Source organism: Eptatretus burgeri, chromosome 6 (assembly GCF_056783735.1).
Source record: "Eptatretus burgeri isolate ZD-2024b chromosome 6, Ebu_testis_v1, whole genome shotgun sequence".
In the NCBI taxonomy this organism is placed as follows: domain Eukaryota; kingdom Metazoa; phylum Chordata; class Myxini; order Myxiniformes; family Myxinidae; genus Eptatretus; species Eptatretus burgeri.
In genome coordinates, this window is record NC_140966.1 from 102,129,143 (window position 1) to 102,155,183 (window position 26,041).

At 47.3% G+C, this 26,041-nt stretch overlaps 1 protein-coding gene and 1 long non-coding RNA gene across 4 annotated transcripts in view; one reads left to right on the top strand and one right to left on the bottom strand.

Moving 5' to 3' along the window:
- Positions 1-1,072: 1,072 nt before the first annotated feature.
- On the bottom strand, positions 1,073-22,295 carry LOC147025478 (uncharacterized). 2 transcript variants are annotated; one of them, XR_015059554.1, is made up of 4 exons: positions 22,106-22,295; positions 8,227-8,319; positions 2,531-8,103; positions 1,073-2,048 (listed from the first exon to the last, which is right to left on the bottom strand). It is a non-coding gene; the product is annotated as an uncharacterized LOC147025478 (long non-coding RNA). The 2 variants fall into 2 exon arrangements; XR_015059553.1 differs by lacking the exon at positions 1,073-2,048 and having other exon boundaries at positions 7,880-8,103; positions 22,106-22,262.
- A 543-nt stretch (positions 22,296-22,838) lies between these two features.
- Positions 22,839-26,041, top strand: part of LOC147025479 (carbohydrate sulfotransferase 14-like) — a 41,717-nt gene continuing 38,514 nt past the window's right edge. Inside the window, exon 1 of one of the 2 annotated variants that reach the window (XM_085886498.1) lies at positions 22,839-23,063. The gene's annotated coding sequence lies outside the window, so the exon portion shown is untranslated. The remainder of the gene's footprint in view (positions 23,064-26,041) is intronic. The other variant, XM_085886499.1, reaches the window with a different exon arrangement.

The following is a 26,041-nucleotide window of genomic DNA, read 5'->3' on the forward strand; positions in this document are numbered from 1 at the left end:
TCCGTTGGGTTATTGTGGATCATCATTGCAGTGGTGCTTGTTAGATGTGCAACAATTACAATGCCGGCATTGATTGTTTCTTGTCTAAAGAGGAATACTGCTAAAAAGGTGATGGTGGCCCAAGCACCACCCTCATACCCTGGTTTTGAGACTGAGTCCTACGACTCTTTTGAGATAGAACCTGAACTTGGAAATCCATAAGTAGCGCAAATGAATGTGTTCAATATTCACGGGAATTGTCAATCCACTCTTGCTCATCTGCTTTGTTCCCGAAATAGGTTGTCGAAAATCAGCTGTGCAGCCCAACGGGTAGCCTTATCTTCTATCGGCCTAGAGGCCTACCGGAACCTCAACCAGGTCCGAAGCTGTACAACCACATGAAGCCACCTGGCTTGCGGAACAGGAAAGGCTAAGGGACTGAGCTCTACGATGGGGAAAAGGGGGGATGTGACTACCCAAGAAAATGGGCACACTCAAACGCAAGAGAGAATGTATTTCCAAGTGAAGAGAAAATATATATCGTTAAACTTAACTAGTGTTGCCTTTTTAGGCAACAAGGGGGGAGTGTTGGGGAAATTATTACTCTCTAGACAAGAAACCTTTGCCTCAGTCTGAGTAGGTCAAAGTGTTTGTGTTTTTCCTCTACTGTTCTACTATTTAGTTGTTAAGGCCTACCACCTACTTATAATCTTGTCTTTCTTTGACACTTTGGACATTGCTTGGGTTTCTGAAAGTACAAGGTGACCGGGCTGATAAGCTGTGCATTCTGTTCTTGCGATCAAGGGCCTCTCTGCTTATAAAATGGAATGGATATATGGGGAGGGGAAGATGATCTGAGGGACAGCAAATAAATGGTACAGAAGAAAGAACTCCTTGTGGACATTGATTATTACTGGACTTCTGTGGTTTATTTTATCCCGATACATGCAACACTGAGTTGGCTAGACGTTGAATCTTCGAGGAGGTCAAGATCCCTCAACAATCAAAAGAATCCTTTCGATCACAACGCGGTTCCATAGGGTAGAAATCCACGTCAACCATCAGAAAGGGTGTAAATATGACGTCAAAAAAGAAGGCAGCCATTCGAGCAAAATACCTAAAATCTATGCATACCTTTGAAACAAACAGTTCTCAACCACTTTAAAAGTGACAATTAACGATAAAACTTATTACCTTATAAGTACCAAAACATGTGAAGTTGCTGGGAGTGTCCCAAAGTCGCATCATGATGTCATTCATTGTGTCATGACGTCATGATGTAATTTTATGTGATTTAATGGTAACTTCCAAATTTATGAAAACATGTTCACAAAAATAGTTTTCATCCTGTTTGATAACCAGATGACATCATAAATTCAATGATGATGCCAAGATTGCGATGCCACAACCATACCTTTTACTAAGCCGCAGTCTTATACACACAAAAACAACAGCCATGGAGACCAATGTGTTCAATTTCTTTTAAATAATACCTGGGTAGTTGGTACCAAGGAAGTCATTCCAGTTGGGACACCCATTACTGCTTTAGCCAAAAAAGTCAGCATATTCGTCCTCGTTTTCATCTAAAATGGGTGCATGGTTCATATTTTCACAGTTGCCATCTTGGAAAGGTCCATAAGCCCCTGTGCACTCAAGTCCGTACTTCTTACAACTACATCCAAGTGTGTTGCATCCAGCCGAGCAGTTGCAGTGAATCATTTTTAGCAGAATATCAGGAGCAGGGTTGTTGTCCATCATTACTGGTGTGAGTTTGTTCCCTTGAATGTCTCAGCCCCATTTTGTAATGTCCATGTTATCACTCTGGCCCATCCATACCATGACTTGAAGATAAGTTCGTCTTGAGTGCTGTTTTGTAGCAAGTGTTTTGAAGTTGTGGGGGGCAATCTCTCTGGTGTTACGAATGTCTTTGCTGTCGCCACTTTTTTGCAGAGGTAACTGTATCGCAATGATGCAAGAGAGTCAGACGTTTTCCCATTAAACAATGACACCATTGCCTTGCCACCAGCACTTTCTACAGCATCTTGATCCGTATTTGGAGCACAGAAAATCTTTGAACAGGAATGCAAGACAGAATCACCTTTGATGAGTTTTTGGAACACTTTTTTTCCCCAACCCCAAATATTCTAGAAGTAGTATCACATCCAGTAAAGGCATGGGCAAACAACAAATCAGTACAAACATCATCTCTGAGTAACTGCTTCAAAACCTTTATATTGTAGACATTTGGTTTCCCTTTGTCTGACTGAAAGTAAAGTTCTTTACTATCCATTTTCCAATGATAGAGAAGCAATATTAGAAGATCTGTATCCTCTCCGATAAGCGTAGTTGATTTGAAAGTGGACATTGTGACAGCTGCTTTCACTATATCCACATCTGCATCCCCCTCTGCCTGGACAATATGGCAGCCTTTTTGCTTCAGGCATGCTGATATCATATCAATAAGTGACTTTTTGTTCTTTTCATTGGAAAGGAAATCATCCTTCTTCCCCACAAATTTAGTTGTCTCTGTAATGTTGACAGCATTTCTCACAGTTGTTGTCTTCCGTTGCTGGTGGGTGTTGTCCTTTGTGCTTGGTCCCTCATATCCATCGAATACCACAGTGGTACCATAGCTTGGGTTTTGTAATAACTGCACAACATGCATGTGAATTGCTATTACTTAGGGCCTAGAAAGATAACAATCATATGCAAGGACTGGGCCTTTAACAGGCATGTGATATGACACAGAACAACACTATTTGTTTATAGACCTACATGTAAACAACACCTAACAAGATCAACCCTGGAAATGGTCTCTGCCCTACATATAGTTTACACCATATACGCCTACACAAGAAATGCACATGACCTCACCAGTGTTAATTGAAGTCAAACTGAATGACTGTCTAATGGGAAAAATGGCCATTGGAAGTTTTTTAAATCTTACCTGTGTGATCTTCTTTAGTTTCGAAACTTCTTCTTCTTCTTCTTCTTCTTCTTCTTTCGGCTGCTCCCGTTAGGGGTCGCCACAGCGGATCATCCGTTATGATCCGCATAGTGATTTGGCACATGTTTTACGCCGGATGCCCTTCCTGACGCAACCCTGGTCGCCTCTTACGACACAGGGAAATGGTACACCTATTTTAACCGGGGTATACACCGGCCCAGTACACTGGTACTCATTTCGCCGACCTCGGAAGGATGACAGGCTGAGTCAACCCCCTGGTGTATTAATTCAGTGGCCCAACGGGGCTTGAACTCAGGACCTTTTGGATCCCAAGCCGCTGCCCTAACCACTGCGCCAACACCAGGCTATTCTTTAGTTTCGAAACATATTGTCATTTTCTATATCATAATTCAACATTTTTATGGAAGTGAAATTTGGAAAAATCTGAATCTGATTGGAATCCTTTGTCTTAATATTGTGAAGATGTTTGTAGATGGCAGCACTGTAACTATAGGTGCTTGATCAGGAATAATTGATGAAATTGCATGCCTTCAGTAATACCATCTAAAACCTTCATAATGTTACGTTTGAGGGGGGGGGGGGGGTATGCATTCAAAGGGTAATTAGGATGTTTAATTAGGTATGCCATGCTGTTCGAGTGTACCAGGATCTCGATGTAATAAGTAGCAATTTATTGGTGATAAGTTGTCTAATAAATGTCCATTTCTTCAAGGGGGAAATGATAATTGTCACGTAATTAGATAGGGACACGGGATAGGGTAAGTGTGTCTGCGTAAACCCCTTTTAGTATTCTCTGGAGGCTTGCCGTGACGTCACAGGACAGTGCTGCGGATGGCTCCGCCCCGTGATCACGATTGGCGGAAGGCGACGGCAGTGGGCCAATAAAACGGCTCGATTGGAAGTGATGAGGACGGGAGGATAAAAAGGTTCTGTTCGGGGTCGAAAAGGAAGAGGAAGAAGATCGGGACAGAAAAACCGTTTTGGTGGAGGCTGTTGTGCTGGGAGCGTGCTTGTTGTTGCGCTGATTCGATCCTGTTTTTTCATCGTGTCTTGGAGCCTTGCTGAGCCTCGTGCCTCACCTTGGTTGGCTCTGGGGTTCTGCTGGCTCGGAGTACGGGGTCGAATGGCGGGCGGACCTGCCTCCCTCTCCTGCTCGCAATTTGGCGCCAGAACTGGTTCCCTGGCGGCTGTGAGCGGACTTGGGCCAGGACCAGGAGGTCGACAGCACCACGGTTTCTCCTGCCCCCCTGACGAGAGCAAGGCCAGCTCGTCCGACGCCACCACAGGGACTGTTGCGTCCACACCATGGTCCAGCCTGACCACCAGGAATAGCTACGTTGTGTGTGTGTGTGTGTGTGTGTGTGTGTGTGTGTGTGTGTGTGTGTGTGTGTGTGTGTGTGTGTGTGTGTGTGTGTGTGTGTGTGTGTGTGTGTGTGTGTGTGTGTGTACCTGGCGCCTTAGAGGGTTTGAGATTTGTATATCCATTGGAATTGTCTGTGTTTTCCCCACGCCCGAACCCACACCATCCCGTCGAATCGCCCCGGATCCCTCCTCTTGCCGAGTCTTATTATTATTTCTGGTTAGAGAAATAAACACTATTAACTCAGTGAAAAGCGACTCGTGCCACCTTCCTCGTCCCGTTTGCGGTAGAGCGATTAGAACTGCCATCTTTGGGTTATAAATAAATAAACCGCCTCCATCGTTTCGGCTCATTCTACGTTGGCGGGATGTTCAAGTCCCGTGAACGTCACATTGGTGTCAGGGTGTTGGATGTTCGAACCCCTCTAAATTATATTTGGTATCGGGAGAATATACCAAGATTAAAATCTCGCCACGAATTGGAATATAAAATTACGACAGAAAAGCGCGCGAGCGCGGGAAAATTTTGGCGGGATTTTTCAAATTAAAATTAATTGGCGGCAAACGGGACTTCTGCACCATGGCGGATGTGCAGATGTTTGAGGAGGAAGGCCACGTGTCTGGCAGCGAGTCGGGGGAAGAAGGGAGAGACGGGGGTAGGGTTGGAACCTCCCCCATTCCGAGCGTGGACCGTGCTTCATCGCCCGTAACGGGGCCGGCAGCGCCAGAAACCGGTGCGATGACGATCCAGACACTGTTGGAACGTTTAATAGCGGACATGACGGTACAAATGGCAAATCAATTCGTGACACAGAGGGCAGAAATGACGGCACAAATGGCAAAAATGACGGCACAGGGGGCAGAAATGACATCAATTGGGGGTAATGGGGGAGCAGTTGGGTGCACGGATTGATTTAATGAGGGATGAATTGGGGGAAAAGATGGAGAAAATGAAAACTGAGATGCAGGAGTGTGTGGATGTTAAATTGGGAGAAATACAAAGCAAATTCGAGGATAGATTGGAGGAAACAAAGGTAGAAATGACATTGGAGGGGGGAAATATACGGAAAAAATTGGTAGATAAAATTGATGCAACGAACATTCGAGTTGATAAAGTGGATGAAAGCCTGGAACGTCATCGTGCCTGTGTGGATGCTCGTATGCAGCTGCAAGTTGAAGAGTGGGGAGAGCTGAGGAAGCAAGGGATGAATTTGGCAGAGGAGGTAAAAGGATTGGAGGCTCGTTTGGACGAACAAGATAAAATTATGAGCAAAGATGAAGTCTTGGATAAAGGCCTGGTAGAGCCGTCTTTTGTAAGTAGAGTGTCCGGGTTGGTTGAGGAGCAGCTACAAACTCGTGACGGAGCCTTGAAGGAGGTTGTGCGGGCCTAGAAGATCCTGCGGGAAGAGGTGAATCGGTCCATTCAACGTTTGGAACAGGAGGCAAAATTGACCCATGAGACCCTCACCACAAAACATCTTTGGCCACAGTGGGCTCCGAAATTGGATACGCAGCCACAAGGGTGTTTGATCCCTGGGCTGGATTCGGACAAGGGAGAAACTGAGAAGCGGGCCACCGTAAAAGTGATCCCCCTGGTAAATTTTGACGGGTCAGGGAGCCTTGAAGCTTTTCTGACGCAATTTGAGTGTATTTCCCGACTAAACGGGTGGAATGAGCGGGAACGTACAGGGAATTTGGTGGCAACGTTGCGGGGACCAGCCGCAGATGTGTTAAACGTGATCGCGGAGGGGATGTTGACCAGCTCCCACATTTGCGAGGCGTTGAGCCGTCGGTTTGGGTTCGCGGCAAATTGTGATCTGATGCGGGCCCAGCTCCAGATCTGGTAGAGGGTTTGAGATTTGTATATCCATTGGAATTGTCTGTGTTTTCCCCACGCCCGAACCCACACCATCCCGTCGAATCGCCCCGGATCCCTCCTCTTGCCGAGTCTTATTATTATTTCTGGTTAGAGAAATAAACACTTAACTCAGTGAAAAGCGACTCGTGCCAACTTCCTCGTCCCGTTTGCGGTAGAGCGATTAGAACCGCCATCTTTGGGTTATAAATAAATAAACCGCCTCCATCGTTTCGGCTCATTCTACATTGGCGGGACTGTTCAAGTCCCGTGGACGTCACAATAATCATCAATTTGCCACATAATTGTGAAATAATAAAAAGTGACGTCATAGATTATCTCATGACGTCACTTGGGTATGCAATGTTCAATATAGAATGATGAATTCACTGAGATACTGGTTTGAACAGTTTTAAACTGTTTATTTTTACACTTATATGTGTAAGAACAGCTAAGATGATGGGATATGAGAAGAAATGAGGCACTTTTTAATAGTGGCAGCCATCTTTTTTTAACGTCAAAGTTTGACCCTTTCTGATGGTCCGATTTCGGCCAACTTTTGATATGTTGTTCTCTGGACCAAGTACTACAGAAAAACATGATAAAACGTTTTCTTGCAATTTTTTTGAGGTTAGGCTGTTTATTTCATATTTTGATCCTACTAATACAGGTGAGAGCTCAAGTTGTTCAGGTGGAGGGGCCAGAGTGAAGAAAATGGGTAATGGGCCGCTGTTTTGCTGAGTGCTGCAGGTTTCTGTATAGCTCCTTGTACGGCAACAAACCATGATCCAATAACCTCTTAAACCGGAGGTACTGCTCCATCACTGGGTTGGCATCTGGTAAATACCCCTTCTCCTCCATGAGCTGTGTGAGTTGAGCAGGGAAGGTTTTAGCTGCCTCGTGGTCTGCTGAGGCATGTTTGCCTGTAAGCTTCATATTGTGGAGACCGTACCACTTCTTGAAGCAGTCTTACCATCCCCCCACTAGCTCGGAAGGGACTGGGGCCACTTGTACCCGCGTCACTCGGGTATGCAGCACCACCAGCACCAACCAGGTGATCGTACATGCGCTTTTCCTTTTGAGGAATCAGAGGTCTACTTTCTGGGCACGTTTTTCGGGCATTGTCGTCTAACCACCATTTATTGCCTTCCCCATGGTTTCTATGTGAACGTCCCTGTCCTGGGTAACCACTTTGGTGCTGGGTTCTGTGCTAGCCACGACCCTTTCGTGAATTGCCTTCTTGTTTTTTTTCTTTAATGTAAGGAAAGTCGGCTCGTTCATGCCACAAAAGCCACACTCTCACCTGTTGATAGCCAGTCTAGTAGCTCCACTTTCTGGCTCAGGCTCATGACACTTTCTATGCCTCTTGGGAACAGACTCATCTCCTGCACTACTCTTGTGCTTCGGATCCATGATTGAACAATGAGCACAAAAAGTCCACAAGCGTGAGGAATCGCAGCAAGTGACGGCACCGGGACAAGAAGAAAGAATGAGATCCAGGACATGTTGCACATAAGTAGCCAGGCAGGGGGTTGTGGGTACATGGAGGATTTGTGGGTAGTGTGATCATTATTTGTGGAGGATGGTTTATGCACGTGGAGAGCTACTTTATGCTTGCGGATAGTGGAGATGGTTTTCGAGCTACTTTATGTTTGTAGGTGGTGGAAACATGGCTGCACAGCACTGTATTTGATTTGAAAATAAATGAAAACAACAGGTTTTGGGACAGTTTCTTTTTATAGCCATCAAGTTGACAGCTCTGAAATATACAATACAAAGTTCAAGGTATTAGATAATGTCATTGATAATCAATTGACATGTATATTGTGTTCTGAACATGCCACAATAAAAGTATTTTAAATGACACCTACAAGTGGAGTCCTGGAGGGTGGGAAAGCGCGATGGATACTTCAGCAAAATGCTTCTCAAAACACTTCCAAACCTACCGAACACAAAAGAGTAATTTTTACATTTAATCAAACGAACAGGCACCCATTATCAAATCGGTGGAACACGTCTCTTGATTGCTTGTGAATAAGGGAACGATGTGCAGGGTTAGACAAACCTGAGCCATCTTCTCGATATCGCTTCCCTCCATGCCCAATTGAGACATATTTGTCTTCACCTGTCGCAGCAAATTGATGGCCTTTTCGAGTTCCTGAAGGCAAAAACAATGTGTGAGGTAAGAATCACTCGTTTCATTACCTCCACCACCTAAAGTAGACGGAGGTTATGCTTTCACCCATGTCTGTCTGTGAGCAGGATATCTCAAAAAGTTATGGACAGAATCGGACAAGATTTGGTGGACAGGTTGGGTATGTGACAAGGATGAACTGATTCAATTTTTTGTGAAGATCCGGATTTGGATCCGAGAATGTTTTAATTTTTAAAAGTGATTCTTCACCATTTCATCATTCAGAGATGGGGGCAAAAATGATATGCAGTATGAAAATTCAAAAAGTTGTGGACGAGTTATGACAAAACTAGGTGTATGAGTCGGTTAGGTGACAAGAACAAGTCGATTAGATTTAGGTTCAGGTCCGGATCCAGATCCGGTCTATCATTGGGATACAAAATGTGGACTGTTCAGCCTGGATGATTTATTTATTTATTGATCATGTGAAAAAAAAAAAAAAACACGAAGTTCATCTTCCTAATCATTTTGTGCAATAAATAAACAATAAATTCACTCCATGTGGTACTTGAATACCTTCAGTTAAAACATTAGCATAAAATAGTACAAACTTCATCGTAAAAAACATGCGTCATAAAAACAGCATTGCATATATATTTGTTGCGGACCCTGGGGTCGGGGACAAAGACCACGAGGGATGAACTACCTCGGGTTCCCACCACACTCTCCTGAATCCCAGGATGTCGCACACGAATAACATTGTGACGTGGAGGGTCGCTAATGGACCGCGAATGCCAATAACTCAACCACGTGACTTCGGGGGTCCTCTGTCTAATAGATACAGTTTACCTTAAGGTCACGTGATCCAATTACTGGGGAACACGTTCTCGGTACGCACTTGCTCAAACCGGATCACCTTACCACATCAGATGCAGCCGAGCGAACTGCCAAACACGGCTAGGAAACAGATCGTTGGAGAATAACGACCCGGCTAGACTAGGGTGTGGGCCATGCTGGACCAATGGAAGAAAACACAAAAACGAGCTGGAAACATTTCTGTACAACCAAGCGAGGAAAAGTATGTGGCACAGTCAATGGGGGAGCTTTTATTTTTGGTACAGCGGGGGATAGCAAGGAATTTGAGGGGTGTGGCAAAAGGCAACTTACAAAAGAGGACACAGAACAGGATTATCCTGATTATCTTCTACAATCTGACTTTATCTAGGACAGGTGCCATCACACACACACACACACACACACACACACACACACACACACACACACACACACACACACACACACACACACACACGGTCGGCTGACCAATGTGGCCCAGGATGCTTAGGGAGGGGTAGTTGGAGAGATACTGGTGTGGGAGTGGGGAGGTGCGATGTATGCGACATGAGGGGTGCAGTGTCATTCCAAAGGAAAATGGGATTGCGAGTCAGTACGCTTCTTTTTTGTTCGTCCACCGAAGATGGGATAGAGGGGTGTTTCGAGAGAGAGAGAGAGGAGAATAGATGCGTGAGAAGGAAGATCGCTAACCTAGCCGTGTAAAGGTCTGTATGTGTCGCGTGTACCTCTGTGTGACGCTCCGCCTGAGCGTTCCCACCTTGTGATATGGCGCGTTATCTCCTGCCTATTTATTTGCCAGGGCTCGTGCCAAAGCATGCTCTGCATTGATCCGCCATCCGTGAGTCCGTCTGGCGGCACGTCAACAGCATGGCAGGGAGTCCACTGTATGCTCTTGAAGGACAGCAGTCACACACGGATGATGTTCTTGAAGAAGAAGCTCTCTTAAACGGCTCTGCGCTACCCCCTTTTATAAGCCCCAGGCGAAGGGTGGGGCGAGGACCAGAAAGCGACGCACTTTGGCCCAAATCCTGCTCCTCTATCGGGCCACAGTGGCCCTAGCCACGCTCCGCCAGGCTCAGATCTAAACCTGCAAGGCCCACCGGAAATCGGCTCAGAGCTCCTGACTTAACATGGGGAGCAGGCTCCCCGAGCCGGTACCCCGGCCCCGAATGTGCACCGAGTGTAATCTGTATGTTGGATGGTAGCGGACTTCTTCGCCATCCACGGGTTCCTCCATGAGCCAAAACATGAGCCAGGGACCCGAACCAAACTCCCAGCTCGCCCTTCCCACGAACCCTCCTCGTTGCTTACGATCTTGCTATGGTCTGACGACTGGATGAGGGCTGTAACAATTCCGGACGCTCACCCGGAACATTCCCGGTGAGATGCGGTGGAGCTATAGAGCATCTGTGGCGTGGTCGAGCATCGTGTGGCGCCAAGGACAATGGCCGACGCCGCGAGGTGCTCCTCAAAATAAAGTGGCGAATTGTAGCGATGCAGAGGTACGAGGGGGTGCGGGAGTATTTTTCCCGTGTGCAGGAGGCATTTGTGGTCAAAGTGGTGAGATTTGGTGAGCGAGGTGCAGAGTAAAGTGAGGTGCCGGTTGGGAATTGGCACACAGATTTGAATGAAATAATGGTGCGCAAATTCCCGGGGCAGGTTGTCTTGTGCGCAACAGGGATGATCCGAGCCAAAGGAGGCATCGCGGTGTGCCTATTAAACAATTGTCTATTGAATGGCATGTATGTTTGCATGTTTGTTGTGTATTTTGGCTAAAAGGAAAGGGTTTGAGTGGAGGTCAGAGTATGGATCAGTGATATTTATCAGATCTAACTACGAGACCCACGCAACGCACTTTGTCCCGTTAACCCAGTAGACATGAGGGGAGGACCAACTACATGAAGACTAATGAAATAACTGCCTGGGGATCACTGTATATTGGGTGCCATTGCCTTAGAGGCATGCGGTTTTACAGAACCGCAACAATATTCTTTGGAAATACCAAATTAAAAATGCAAACACAGCAGATCTCTAACAGCAACACCTTCATTAGACTCATCTAGAAAATGAGTCATTGTATTGCCTCAGAGCACAAAGAAAAAAATGATTACCTCCACCACCGAAGATGAAGGAGGTTGTTTTCACTTTTCTGTTTGTCTGTCTGTGTGCAGGATATCTCAAAAAGTTGTGGATGGATCCAGATGGAATTTTGTGGACAGGTTGGGTGTGTGACAAGGAAGAACGGATTAGATTTTGGTGAAGATCCGGATCCGCATCCGACTACTAGAATTTTAAAAGTGATTCTTCACCATTGAGAGATGGGGCGAAAAATGATATATCGCATGATAGCTCAAAAAGTTGTGGATGGATTCAGACGAAACTGGGTGGACATGTTGGGTATGTGACAAAGAAGAAATGATTTAATTTTGGTGAAGATCTGGATCCGGATCTGAAAATTTTTTTAAGTTATTCTTCACCATTGAGAGATAGGCCCAAAAACGATATGTAGCATGATATTTCAAAAGTGTATTCGGCCCGATATGTTCTTGTGGATCAGGTATTACGTGGCGGAGGTATGCGTTCTACCGAGTGTCCTTGTAGTTTCTCAATGTACTGGTTTTAACCCGTGGAAGTGGAATTCTTCCTGACCGATGAAAGATTGAACAAGGATAGAGAGGGTGATTTACATCATCAATAATAATCTGAGATTTCCTATTTCTAGAACATCCTTAAATAAAGCTTCTAAATATGTAACATCCTAACCAATCACCTTACTAGCTGTCCTCACTATTCCATCTAATTTCCTTCTGTTATCTTGATTTGGTGCATTCTTCTCGAAAATATTACAAAATGCGACAACATATTGAATTACAGCCTGATAAAACATGTTATTTCCCTCAGCTATGGATTTGGATGAAGAATTAAGGTGAGATTTTGACTTTAGTGCTTCTTGATATGTTTAGGTATAAATACTTGCGTGAACCTTAAAGAAAATGAACGCTGTTGTTGTTGAATTGATGTTGAATTAATACCAGGTGGGGTGGACTCTGCCTGTCATCCTTCTGAGGTCGGCAAAATGAGTGCCAGCATGCTGATATACTGTGTCGGAGTGGCGACCCGTCTAGGATTGTGCCCAATTAGTGGGGCAGATAACAGCAATTTTTGAGAGGAATCGTGCAAATGATGATACAAGCATCAAATTTGGCACATTTGTTCTCCAGGGGATTCTAATCAAATCTGCCTGATTGGCCATTTGAAAATCCAAATTTTGAAAAATTTGAAAAAAAAAAAAAACTTCAAAAAAGTCAAGATCACGAATCAATGTTGGATGCTGGATGAGATTGGTGAATGTTTCAGAAACATCATCAAAGACGTTCCAAGTCTGCCATGCAGTTTTCTTCCCTTTACCGCGGAAGGCAGACACGACGTCACATCCAGTGAACGCATGGAAGTATGGGATCCCTCGAGCTTTCTCAGGCCCTATTGCAGAAACTACCTCATGGACTGGAATCCATCGCGCCATGGCTCCTTGGCCAAAGGCAATCCACATGTTCTCAAGACCTAGTTCCTGTAATGATTGCAGTACAGATATTGCTATGACTAGTACGTCCGTCTCATTAGCCTTAATGATAATGGACTTGCTACCATCCGTCGTTGCATCCCTGGCGTGTACAAATATTCGAGTGTCAGCTTCTTCATGACAACATGGAGACACAGCATCCAGTGACTTCCTTGTGTTGCTAATGGCATCTTCTCCTTTTGTGACAATGACTGTGCTTGTCATCTATGCTTCACACATCTTTTCCGCAAGAAAGTGAAACAGCTCAGTCTTGTTGCTGTCATCTCGAAGAAAGCTTCTCCAGTTACTTGGGGTCTTTTTGGTGTTTTGCATCCTTGGGTCCTTGGGGTCTTTTTGATCTTTTGGGTATTTTGCATCCTTGGGGTCTTTTTAGTCTTTTGGGTATTTTGGGGTGCTTTGTGTCTTCAGGGTATTTTTGGTGTTTGGGGTCTTTTGGGTCCTTGCCTTTTGTGTGTTATGGGTCCTTGTGGTCTTTTGGGTGTTTTGGATCCTTGGGGTCCTTGGGATCTTCAGGGACCTTGGGGTCTTTTGGGTCTTTAGACATTTTGTCACAGCTTCACTGTGAAATGAACATTCCAAAAGGATGTAATTTAGAGACGTTTGTGTGGTGTGCAACCAACGTTCAAACAGTACGTGATTAATGGGCATAAATAACAGGGTTTCCCAGACGGATTCCTGAACTGACTCATGGACCGTGCTTTTCGTTTTTAGCTCACCTGGATCGGAGTTCCGGGGAGCTTATGCAATCGAGCAGTGTCCGGAGGTGAGTCGGTGAGTAAGTCAGTCAGTCCGTAAGCACTTCAGTCATTATAGCTTGAACCAAACAAACGATTTTTTTAATGAAACTTGGCCACAAGCTTCATATCTGATGCTTAACGAAGGTGTATTGACTTCATCAATATCTGCGCTCATGAAGGAGGTCTACAGGGGGGGGGGGCGGTTTGGAACTGCCCCCCAAAATAGGTATTTGCTCTCTTCTCCAAAACTACACACACGATTTTGATGAAATTTTACCACAACCTTCATCTGTATATAAAAATAGCTTGTCTCGGTGTCTGTCCGTCCAGCCTGTGACTATAATCTCTATTATTTACGTACTATTGGAATGTACCTTTCCACCCTTTAGAATGCGGAGACCCCTTAGACCTTTGAAGACACTCTAAGACCCTGAGGACTCTTAAGACCCTGACAACCTCAAAGACCCTGAGGACCCCCAAGACCAAAAAGACCCTGAACACCCCCAAGACCACCAAATCCCCAAATAACCCAAGACTCTGAAGACCCCAAGGACCCAAAAGTCCCCAAGGATCCAAAAGTCACCGAACACCCTGAAGCCCACGAAGACCCAAAAGCACAGGAGAACCCAAAAGACCCTGAAGTCCCCATATATCCAAAAGACCCAAAAGTCACCAAAAACCCCAAACACCCCAAATACCCTGATTATCTCCAAGACCCCAAACACCCTCAAGACCAAAAAGACCCCTAATACCCAAAAATCCCCGAGGACACAAAAGTCACCAAACAGACAAAATACCATAAGGACCCTAAAGACCCCAAAAGACCCAACTTTTTAAGATAGTTGGTGCTATATATTGTTACGAATTTGGCAGTCATGAGCACTCAACATTCAAGTCCCCTTAGCTCAGTTATTTCGTTAAGTATATGTGTATAGTAAGAATCCACCCCCTGTGTCTAATGGGAATTAAGTGTACTTGTGCTGTGAATTATTTTATAGTTAGGATTTTTACATCACCAACAACGACAACAACAACACTCTGTTCGCCGCATTGTCCGTGCTCTTCGCGCGCTCGCCGGCATGCGGGCGTGTGCGGAATTCCATGCCCCAGTCGGTGTGGATTTCGCACCAAATATGGTCACGAAGCGTTTCGCTCTGGCTGCGCGCCAAATAAGGGTATGCGTCATTTTCCGCCCAATGGGCGATGCGCGGACCAGAGCTGGGCGGTCCTTTGCAAGAAGGCGGAGCCGTGACACGCCGTCCACCCAATGAGAACAGGCGACGGGGGAGCGGACCCGCCCCGAGAAAACGACGAAATTGATTGAAGATTGCGTCCCGTCTGCTCGAGCACGCTTCTATCTGGGTCTGCGGCTGACTGCATCCCGCGCATCCGAGGCATCTTGTCTGGGGCATTACGACAAGCGGTCGACCATCTCATCACGGGAGATCACCTCGTCTTGCCTCCTCTGGGTTCGGCTGCCCTGGTCCGTTCTTTGGCGATTGGTGCTCCAGGAAGGTGCGAACGTTGCCAGGTAGCCAGCACGTTCTCTTCCCTCAGCTCATCTTCCCTCCGAGCTGAAGGGGCAATAAAGACCTTGAGTTACATGTCTTTCTGGGTATTTGTGTATGCGTGTGTCCGTGGGCCCCGTCTCGAAGTAGAATTGTTTAAGGAATTGCTTGTATATTTGATACCTTTCTTTGTTCGTGATAACTCTGCTCTGTGTTCTGAGGGTGTGGTTCCCCGGTAGTTAGACTGCGTGGGTATTTAGGTATATTGAAATTAGGCAATTAACCCTTCCCCACGCCGTCGAAGTATTGACGACCACGGTCCTTTAAGTGATCCGTCGGCTCCAGAGTTATCCGGGGTGACGACCTATAAATTCCGGGTGTTCGGTGGAGCCGACTCAACTGCTCCCCCTAGCGGCCGTGCTCGCCACAGATACCCGGCACCACAACAACATATCGGTTTTGCCCGATCTCTCAATGGTGAAGAATCAGTAAAAACAATGATCAGATCTGGATCCGGATCTTCACCAAAATTGACTCAATTATTCGTCGTCACACACCGAACCATGCCCACCAAAGTTTCGTGTCCGAATCCGTCCACAACTTTTTGAGATATCCTGCACACAGACAGAAAAAAGTGGTGAAAACATAACCTCCTTCACCTTTGGTGGTGGAGGTGAAGAGGTGGTGTTGACATTGTACAGGAATTTAGTGACGGCTGTGGCGTATTGGCATACGCGTGCAAAGCACAATGCGGGGAGCGTTGTGGGGGCGTGGAGGAGTGGTGATGGTGGTCACGTGTCTGCAAGGCATATGGCTATTCGCGCCCGCTCGGGACTTGTAGCACCAGTAGCGTCAGTAGCAGCATGTACTGTCATTAGTAGTGTCTTGTAGGTCGTGGGCCTGTAGAGTGCATCGAGTGCGTAATAAAGCGGGAGCTACGGGCATCCGACGCTCACCCTCTCGCTCGAGATAATAAAGCGGAGTTGTGTTACCATCCGGCTCGTGTGTGACTGCTTGCACCTCTGCCACAACGTTACAGTTTGGCGACGAGGCTGTTTCGGATCGACGCGTGCAGAGTGCCTGGTTTTTCCTCGGTATTGACTTTGAGTCGTTGCCGGAGCAATTGGATTGTAGGGCGCACGAAGCGCCGGGAAAATCAGTGCAGCTAGCGCGGTACGAGTTTGATCACCTGGCGAGGAGCCCAGGGAAGCGCATCGCGAGTTTCGCGCGCCTGCGGCCGCACGCACAGTCTTCGGTGCGGGTCGAGTCCTGCAGCCAGGCATCTCGCCGTTGCCTACGAATTCACGTCGAGTGAACGGCAAGACGGCTCGAGGATGGTGGAAGGTCGGGGCACGGCGCACGGACGAGTGCCCGTCTTCGTCGGAGACGACTTCGAATTGTTTTCAGAACAGTTGGGGTGCTATTTCCACGCGAATGATGTAGACGACGAGAGCAAGCGCAAATCGATCTTGCTCGCCTCGCTATCAACGAAACATTATCGACTGCTGAGTGATTTGGTGGCGCCGGATAAGCCCAGTGACGACGGGCTGTTGTTTCAGGACATGGTAGAGAAGATGAAAGCCCACATGGCGCCGGAGAAGTCATTGCAGCTGGCTCGATACTAGTTCGATCACCTCGCGAAGGGTGCGGAGGAGCGCGTCGCAGATTTCGTGGCGCGAGTGAAGCATTCGGCCGTGGCCTGCAAGTTCACGGCAGAGGAGCGTCCAGCTCGACTCAGAGATTGCTTTATTTCTGGGTTGCAAGATGCGAAAATGGTGTCGGCGATTCTGCGAATGCGAGGTGTCGGCGTTGCATTCCACTCGGTGGTCGAGACTGCTTCAGCTGTCGAGCAGACACTCGGAGATGTCCGCGCCATCGCCGACTAGGGCGTGACGGGTGATCCCAGCTGGGGCATGTCGGGTGACCCCGGGGTCCACGCAATGATCCAGGTGCCCCAGGCCACGCGCACGCCTTTCGGTGCGGGCCAGGGCCGCACGCCGCAGCGCGGGCCGCGAGATGAACACACAGGGGTGCTGGGGGTGTGGAGGACAGCACCTGCGGCGGGTGTGCCCGTATAAAAACACCGTGTGTTTGCATTGTCGCAAGGTGGGACATCTGAAGCGTGTGTGTCGAATGGCGGGGGCCGCCGTTAAGGTCTTGGATAGCGAGGTGCGGGACGACCCCAACGACCTGGAGCGCGGCCTGCAGCCTGGGCCTAGCGATCCCGGCGGCCCGGAGCAGGAAATGCAGCTGATGTTGAGCCTGTTTTCAATTGGTCCGAAGGTAACAAGACCAATGACAGTGGAGGTCGAAGTGAACGGGGCACCGATCGTGTTTCAAGTTGATACCGGGGCTGCGGTGTCGATCATGGGCGAACAGACCGCTCGTGAACTCCGTGGTATTCACCTGGTCAAGACGACCTTTTCGCTGTACACGTACACCGGCGAAGCGATTACACCAGTTGCTGTGACAGACGTCTCGGTGGTCTACCAAGGTCAAAGCGCCCTACTCTCATTGTTTGTGGTACGAGGGGAGGGGCCCGCCATTTTTGGCCGGGACTGGCTGGCTAGCCTCAGGCTAGACTGGACGGCGCCAGCCAGTGGCCTTGGACCTCCCGTGCCGATTAGAGTATTGGTGGGAGGAGGTTCCTGTTTCGGAGTTCGTACCTCCAGGTGCACCTGTGTCTCCTTCGGGCCCCGTACCTCCGTTTGGGCCCGGGCCTCCCTCGAGACCCGAGGGCGAGGTCCCGGCGGCAGGAGCCGCGGTGATACAACGTGGGTTTCCGTTCATTGCTTCCTGCAACTACGATATACGGTTCCAGAGCAACGGGGAGCATGTCAGCTGCGACGGGCTCTCGCGCTTGCGCTGCGCTCATGATACAGTGCACTCCCGTGTCGTTCAGGCGATTTCAGCGGGGGATTGGAGCGAGCCGGTCGCATTCAAGAAGTTCACAGAACGCGACCATCGACGGTGTCCTCTTCGACGTTCAGATGGGGACCTGCACGCAAATCGCCTCAACGTCGTGACAACCAAGAGGCGTGCGCGCAGCATGGTTCATGGTTTGTTAATTGTTGTGTGTTTGATTCTCGCGGCACGAGTGATTCAGCATGGCGTTATGAAAGCAAATGCCGACAGTCCGCGTGTGAGCATAATGTGTTTGATTGGGATCAATGCTTTCTATGATGTGAAGAGCTTGCAGACAGTCATTGCGAATAAAGAGATTTTCCAGATCTCGGTCTTCGATGACAGTCCGCAGTTCGCTGCACTCTCATCTGTTAACATTATACTGTGGGAACGCGCTGTATGTAAAGAGAAGTTGGCATCTGCGCAGACGATGTTTTGGCTGTTGTATGACCCTCATATGTATCCAGTCAACGCTGTTCGTCTGTATGGACGTGCGTTGAGGTCTCGGCTGGAGTTGCTGCGACCTGAGGGGTCGGTGGCAGGGGCGGTGTTGCGCCCGGGGCTGATGCGTGGTTTTGGTGTGGGACGGCTGGTAATAGAGCCGGCTAATTGCCTGGTTCGAGTGGATGGCGAGGAGCCAGAGCCGGTTCGCTGTTCAGCGTCACCCCCACCCCTGATATTGCCAAGGTCAGCCGCGCTGGCGCCTGCGGGGCTTGCAGACTCGGGGTGTTTATCTGAATCGGTCCTGTCTGAGGGAGATGTGCCAACTTGTCGACCGGGGGCATTTGATGGTGCCGGGGGAGGTTCGCTTGGGGTGTCACCTCGACCTCGGCGGGAGGCGTGTAAGCATGGGCCGCCTGGGGGCGCTTCTACAGTCTACTGCATTTGGAGTGCAACTCACTCGCACCGTGCGGATGAAGCACGTTTTTCTTTTGGGCCGTCTCGTCTGGGTTTGATTCCCGGCCGACCATCACCCAAGGGTTCGATCAAATGACGTGGTACTGGGAGGATTTTGCGTGGTTGATGTCGTTTTGTTCCTCTTTGCTTTTTGTGTCGTAGTATGCTTTGCCAATTATGCTTGTCATTATAATCGTCATTTTATAATCATAATTTTAGGAGGGGGGAATGTGGCGTATTGGCATACGTGTGCAAAGCACAATGCGGGGAGCATTGTGGGGCCGTGGAGGAGTGGTGATGGTGGTCACGTGTCTGCAAGGCATATAGCTGTTCGCGCCCACTAGGGACTTGTAGCACCAGTAGCGTCAGTAGCAGCATGTGCTGTCATTAATAGTGTCTTGTAGGTCGTGGACCAGTAGAGTGCATCGAGGGCGTAATAAAGCGGGAGCTACGGGCATCCGACACCTCACCCTCTCGCTCGAGATAATAAAGCGGAGTTGTGTTACCATCCGGCTTGTGTCTGCCTGCTTGTACCTCTGCCACGACGCTACAACGGCCACATCTAGAATATTGTGTGCAGATTTGGTCACCACAATTCAGAAAGGACATAGATTCCACAGAGAGAGAGAGGATCAGCGCAGGGTTAGCGCATGCACACCTCTTTCTTCACTATACTTACTAAGAGCGAACGCAGTGAGCTTCATAATTAACGCGTGCACATGAGAGAATAGGAAACAACAACAACAACAACAACACAATACCCCTGGCAATTTGGAATAGGTGTTGTTGGCTATGACCCTTTTGCTTCCATTTTTTTTTTGCTTCTGGTTTTTTTTTTGTTTCGGTTTTTGTCATGGGGAATGATGCATGCTGGGAGATAAAGGCATCGTCGGAGACATGAAAGACCCAAATAATATCAGACATGGTGTATATTTCTGTGGTGTAGCCATGCCCACGGGGAGGGGCATGATGATGATGCATGATGGGCGTGATGGTGGAGGAGTGGCCGTGGGGTTCGGCGAGGGATATGAGGTGTGCACGCCGTCTGAGGCGTCGTAGTGATACTGGAGTCGGCCGGCTCGTGAGTGTACCGCGTACGGAATAAAGGGGAGCCGCGGGCACAGTACGCCCTGGCTCGCACTCGTGCAACACAGCCCGGCTCGACTGTTCCTCCGCTTCGTGTCTGCCTGCTAAGCATCTCCCAATTCAGTACAATACAATTTCCTCCACTGATTTTAATAAAGATATCTCCCACATCATCGAAAAATAATTTTAAATCGTGATTTACATCATTTGATCGCTGATCCTGAATCCAGGCCGAAGTAACCGGAAATTGCAGATACAGTTGTGAACAAGTTATAGGTAAAGTCAGAAGAGAATGTAAGAAGAATTCTACGTTCGCTTCTAGTATTTATATTTTTTAGATGAGATCCTGTTCTTGGCGGTGTAGTTGTCGTTGTGAAGGTAATGTTGAGGTAATATTAATTTTTTCAGATGAGATCCTGTTCTAGGCGGTGTAGTTGTTGTTGTAAACGTAATGTTGAGGTAATATTAATTTTTTTAGATGAGATCCTGTTCTAGGTGGTGTAGTTGTTGTTGTGAAGGTAATGTTGAGGTAACATTTATTTTTTTAAGATAAGATCCTGTTCTAGGCGGTGTAGTTGTTGTTGTGAAGGTAATGTTGAGGATTTTTTTTTTCAGATGAGATCCTGTTCTCGGAGGTGTTGTTGTTGTGAAGGTAATGTTGAGATAATATTTATTTTTTCAGATGAGATCCTGTTCTCGGCGGTGCAGTTGTGAAGGTACTGTTGAGGTAATATTTATTTTTTCAGATGAGATCCTGTTCTAGGCGGTATAGTTGTTGTTGTTAAGGTAATGTTGAGGTAATATTAATTTTTTTAGATGAGATCCTGTTCTAGGCGGTGTAGTTGTTGTTGTGAAGGTAATGTTGAGGTAATATTTATTTTTTCAGATGAGATCCTGTTCTCGGCGGTGTAGTTGTTGTTGTGAAGGTAATGTTGAGGTAATATTTATTTTTTTAGATGAGATCCTGTTCTCGGTGGTGTAGTTGTTGTTGTGAAGGTAATTTTTTTTTTCAGATGAGATCCTGTTCTAGGTGGTGTAGTTGTCGTTGTGAAGGTAATGTTGAGGTATAATGTTGAGGTAATAATTTTTTTAGATGAGATCCTGTTCTCGGCGGTGTAGTTGTCATTGTGAAGGTAATGTTGAGGTATAATGTTGAGGTAATATTTATTTTTTTATACGAGGTCCTGTTCTTGGCGGTGTAGTTGTCGTTGTGAAGGTAATGTTTAGGTAATATTAATTTTTTTAGATGAGATCCTGTTCTCGGCGGTGTAGTTGTTGTTGTGAAGGTAATGTTGAGGTATAATGTTGAGGTAATATTAATTTTTTTAGATGAGATCCTGTTCTAGGTGGTGTAGTTGTCGTTGTGAAGGTAATGTTGAGGTATAATATTGAGGTAATATATTTTTTTAGATGAGATCCTGTTCTAGGCGGTGTAGTTGTCGTTGTGAAGGTAATGTTGAGGTAATATTAATTTTTTTAGATGAGATCCTGTTCTAGGCGGTGTAGTTGTTGTGAAGGTAATGTTGAGGTAATATTTATTTTTTCAGATGAGATCCTGTTCTAGGCAGTGTAGTTGTTGTTGTGAAGGTAATGTTGAGGTAATATTTATTTTTTTAGATGAGATCCTGTTCTCGGTGGTGTAGTTGTTGTGAAGGTAATATATTTTTTTAAATCAGATGAGATCCTGTTCTAGGTGGTGTAGTTGTTGTTGTGAAGGTAATGTTGAGGTAATGTTTATTTTTTTTAGATGAGATCCTGTTCTCGGCGGTGTAGTTGTCGTTGTGAAGGTAATGCTGAGGTATAATGTTGAGGTAATATTATTTTTTTTTAGATGAGATCCTGTTTGAGGCCGTGTAGTTGTCGTTGTGAAGGTAATGTTGAGGTAATATTATTTTTTTTTAGATGAGATCCTGTTTGAGGCCGTGTAGTTGTCGTTGTGAAGGTAATGTTGAGGTAATGTTATTTTTTTTTTGATGAGATCCTGTTTGAGGCCGTGTAGTTGTTGTTGTGAAGGTAATATTCATTTTTTCATTGCAAAAGACTTTAATTTGATATATTTAAGAAGCGAATGCAAGAAGAATTCTACGTTCACTTCGAGGCTTTGCCTATTCCATATTACCTCCTGTAAAACCTCCTCCCATTCTCCTCACTCCCAGCCCAATGACTCTCTCGTTTAATTAAACGCAAGTAAGTTTATAATGTAAATATTATTTAACGATTCGATACACGTCGTGATAAATCACCTTATTGATCTCTTGGATGTAAACGTTCTTCAGCGAATCGAAATCTTCCCCCAAATCCATGGCAGCGCGGGATACAATCACGTGACACGCGAGAACCAATCACCGGGCGACTCTAAGGCTCGCACGATGCCGAGGTTGTGCGTGACGAGACGTTATTGCAACATGTTCATTGACCGATTAAAATGTACGTTTACGACGCAATACAACTAGTCCTGTTAGTCTCGAGAATCGAGCAATGTTGACACAACCACAGATGCAAAATTTCATAAAGATTAAAAAAAAAAAAACAACACGTGTGCACGATCATTACGGCGTTTTTTATACGTATTGCATGTTCAGACTTCATTTTCGAGCTAATTTAAAACGATACAGAAGAGGTTCCCACTGTATTTTGTTTATTTAAATATGGAATGCATTCGATGAGGGAAAAAAGAAGTCCACCCTGAAGAAAAATGTCCAGCCGTTTTAAGAGCGGTGTATTACATCGGTGTACGCTGTTTGGTTCGTCTCATTTTTCTTTTACCCTCTCTCATGTTTTACGGGAACAAAATATCTTTGATTTACGAGCATTTAACAAAGGAAGACGTCAACACCAATCTTAGGACAGCACATTATGGCTTACTTATGTTGACATAATTTGTGGTTTGAACATGGCGGGCGAATGGTCACTCAGGGGGCACGTTCGATGGATTTCGCGTCCGATATAACTTTGATAAAAGGACGTCTGGTATTATAATGATTTTTTTTAAGTACATTAACAAAAATGGAGATTATGGATTAGTTCGGTTAAAGTATCCTCTAGGACATCGATCATTTGCTATAACTGTGTTGTTGTTGTTTTTTTTCATTCAGGGGTTTATGCGCATAAATTATCATAATTCATATTGTTCGTTTTCACCGCGTGTGTTGTTGTGTGTGCACATTGTGCTTGAAATCGGAGCAACGGAATCGTGAATCGGTGAGTAGCGCGTGTGTTGTAATGTATAACGATTTGCATTGTTTCTTTGTGGGTAGTCTGTGTAAACCAGATGTTTATGCTTTTAATTATAATTACCTACACTGACTGTATAAAATATCATATACAAGCCGATTTGTTCTTTAGTCGTGTCAATGTTCAAAGAAAACCTTTTAATCGGTGCATACGTTGTGGAAGTTGTGCTGAGGCTCGTGCAAGAAACCACTTCAGTAAAGAGTGGGTCTTGGGGGGCCGCGTGAGCAGGACCTCCAGGGTCTTGGGGAGGCCACGCGAGCAGGACCTCCAGGGTCTTGGGGGGCACGCGAGCAGGACCTCCAGGGTCTTGGGGGGGCACGCAAACAGGACCTGCATGGTCTTGGGGGGGGGTGTGCGCGAGCAGGACCTGCTGGGTCTTGGGGGGGGCACACGAGCAGGACCTCCAGGGTCTTGGGGGGGCGCACGAGCAGGACCTCCAGGGTCTTGGGGGGTGGCGCGCGCGAGCAGGGTCTTGAGGGGCCGCGTGAGCAGGACCTCCAGTGTCTTGGGGGCCACGCGAGCAGGACCTCCAGGGTCTTGGTGTGGGCCACGCAAGCAGGACCTCCAGTGTCTTGGGCTGCGCGAGCAGGACCTCCAGGTTATTGGGGGGGGCCATGCGAGCAGGACCTCCAGGGTCTTGGGGGGGCACGTGAGCAGGACCTCCAGGGTCTTGGGGGGCCGCACGAGCAGGACCTCCAGGGTTTTGGGGGTGGCGCGCGAGCAGGGTCTTGGGGGCCACGTGAGCAGGACCTGCAGGGTCTTGTGGGGCCGCGTGAGCAGGACCTGCAGGGGGGTCGCATGAGCAGGACCTCCAGGGTATTGGGGGGCCATGCGAGCAGGACCTCTAGGGTCTTGGGGGCCACGCGAGCAGGACCTCCAGGGTCTTGGTGTGGGCCACGCAAGCAGGACCTCCAGTGTCTTGGGCTGCGCGAGCAGGACCTCCAGGTTATTGGGGGGGCCATGCGAGCAGGACCTCCAGGGTCTTGGGGGGGCACGTGAGCAGGACCTCCAGGGTCTTGGGGGGCCGCACGAGCAGGACCTCCAGGGTTTTGGGGGTGCCGCGCGAGCAGGGTCTTGGGGGCCACGTGAGCAGGACCTGCAGGGTCTTGTGGGGCCGCGTGAGCAGGACCTGCAGGGGGGTCGCATGAGCAGGACCTCCAGGGTATTGGGGGGCCATGCGAGCAGGACCTCTAGGGTCTTGGGGGCCACGCGAGCAGGACCTCCAGGGTCTTGGTGGGGGCCACACGAGCAGGACCTCCAGGGTCTTGGTAGGGGCCACGCGAGCAGGGTCAAGGATCAGTGGGTCGTGCAGGCACATCCCATCAGGCTCAATGAGGACCGATGGGCCGAGCAAGCTGGGACCGGCGGTGGCAGTGCCCGCTGGATATCTAGATACTAGAATCACTGATTTAGATTTTGGTGAAGATCCAGATGCGGATCTGATAATTTTTTAAGTGAATCTTCACCATTGAGAGATTGGTATAAAAATGATATAGTCCTGTGGAGCACGATATTTCAAACATGTCTTGGGCCCGATATGTTCTTATGGATCAGGCATTACGTGGTGGAGGTATGCGTTCCACCGAGTGTCCTTCTAGTTATTATTAGTTATTTTTTTCCTGGTTTACATCAGGGAAGATTCCAAATAACGATGAGGCTTCATGTTTAACTCAGGAACTGAAATGCGCCACGTGGTGTCGTTGGTAGCATTGTGTTTGTTTTCTTTGTAGGTTCATGAATATTTGAGTAACTCTGAAAGTAGCATTTGTAATTTGTTTGAATTCGGTCATCTCTGCATTTTAAAAAATGATTTTCCAGCGATGTCCCACCACAAATGCCTTCAACAAATTCCTTCCTCTGGACTTATAAATGGCATTTTTGTTGCGTACCCCGTTTTGGATTTGTTTGTATTGTATCACCTTTCTGTAAGTCTGAAGATATTTGTTCGTGGTATTGGTCCACAGGTGTTTCAGACATGACACCCAGCTGAAAACCTGCTGTGAGGCAGTCGGGGTAAATGTCACCATGCGATGTTTACCCTGCGCAGCACCATTGCGGAAGTTTATAGTCGGATGAGATAAATCAGAGGTGAATGTGAATGCCACTTTCCATGGGGACATCCCTTTGCAGAATCACTACACCTGCAAATGATTTGCACAACAGTGAATATCAACCAACAGTCGGTATAATTAGTCGGAGATCCGTCCCGTTGCTCGGTTCTGAAGCATTATGTCCCAGAGGAAGGAGCTAATGGAGTTTTGATGAGGAATGGTAATCGGCTTCTCCATGTGGGTCACGTCCGGCCTGACGATTCTGACCATCTTGGCCGTCCACACGTCAAACAAACCCGAGGGATGACGTCGTAAAGTGGAAGACCATCTCGGTAACACCAACCTTGACTGTCGATCTGCAAGAAAGATCGTCGATGATCACGTCAAGATGTTTGAAAAACTCGGGCGGATTGTTTCTAATATTTAACAGACGTCACAGAAACCCACCGCGGTGTGAAAGAAGGAATGTCGGGCAAACTCTTGTGTAGTTCATCAAGCATTCCGTTAAAAAAACACCAAGTAAAGACCGGCTGCACGGAATCCTTTCAGAGGTGTGATCAATGCATCGCATCACATGATGCAAAGAATCGTTATATGTGGAATCGGGACAAGTACGAGCAGACATTGTTCGAGTGCGACGGCGGGGTCTGTGGAATGTGTTCAAATGCCATTTAAGGCTCAACAACAACGACCACAAAATCTGAAGGAACTAAGGAAGGCACTTTGTGAGGAATGACTGAAGTATCCCCTTCCAGCATAACGAAAACTCGGAGCAGATGTTGAAGTGTAAGGCCCCAAATGTGCTTGAGGCATGAGGAGGCCCGAGTGGCAGACATGTTAAATGGCCACACACACACACACACACACACACACACACACACACACACACACACA